General features: G+C 43.4%; 1 protein-coding gene across 1 annotated transcript in view; it reads left to right on the forward strand.

Moving 5' to 3' along the window:
* The window catches only part of PEX5 (peroxisomal biogenesis factor 5), a gene marked incomplete at its 5' end in the record, with an annotated part of 10,849 nt that extends 10,162 nt beyond the window's left edge, over positions 1–687 (forward strand). The window contains one exon of the mRNA XM_009083895.1: positions 1–687. This exon is cut by the window's left edge and continues 424 nt beyond it.
* Positions 688–790: the final 103 nt, after the last annotated feature.

Below are 790 nucleotides of genomic sequence, written 5' to 3' on the forward strand. Positions count from 1 at the left end.
CTCTGCTGGTATGCAGATGATCACAGTGGGGAAGACAGCAACATCCATCCCTCTTGCCAGACTGCATTTGCAGTAATGCCCAGCTTGGCTATGAGACCTTTTGATAGCCATTCTGCAGAGACTGCCTGCTGGATGTGTCTTGAGTGCAGGTTGCTTTGGTGGGGTGGGGTTGCCGTTTGGTGAAAGGGTGGAAAATTCTGGGGTTTGAGCATGTTTCCCCATGTTGTGCTTGCATGTGTGTATATGTGGGTTGCTAGGGAAAACTGGGGTAGCACTCCCCTTTTCTGGCAACTGATGACTTCATGGTACAGCCAGATGCTAGTTTCTCAGCGTCCCTTCATGAACCTTTTAAGAGAAGAGTATTGTCCTTGTGCTAGGGACACAGGTGGAGGCCCTTACCAAGTCAGGGTAAGAGGAGATCCCAGAGTTCAGGCTTGAGAGAATGTGATAGGAATAAAAGTCTAAAATGTAACCTCTCCCCCCCAAATATGGCGGGGAAAGGGTAAAGTCTTAATTTTCACTTGATCATCTGTAATTGTTTTAATTTGTGCAGAAGTTCCCATCTTGTGTATAACTGAATCTTGTTAATTATAAATATCTGTATATGATTCTATAGGGGAAAATGTTTTTTAATTATAAAGTATTTTGTATAATAAAGGAGGGAGAATTAAAATTGCCAAAGTGACATCTTTCTCTTGTGGTTCTGTTGGAGCTGCATGCAGTGGGTAGTGTAGGTCTCTAGGGGTATAAGCTCACTGGTTTTCAAAAGGTAGATCAGAGTCTCAGTTTC

The sequence above is a fragment of the Acanthisitta chloris genome, unplaced genomic scaffold (genome assembly GCF_000695815.1).
Source record: "Acanthisitta chloris isolate BGI_N310 unplaced genomic scaffold, ASM69581v1 scaffold8481, whole genome shotgun sequence".
In the NCBI taxonomy this organism is placed as follows: Eukaryota; Metazoa; Chordata; class Aves; order Passeriformes; family Acanthisittidae; genus Acanthisitta; species Acanthisitta chloris.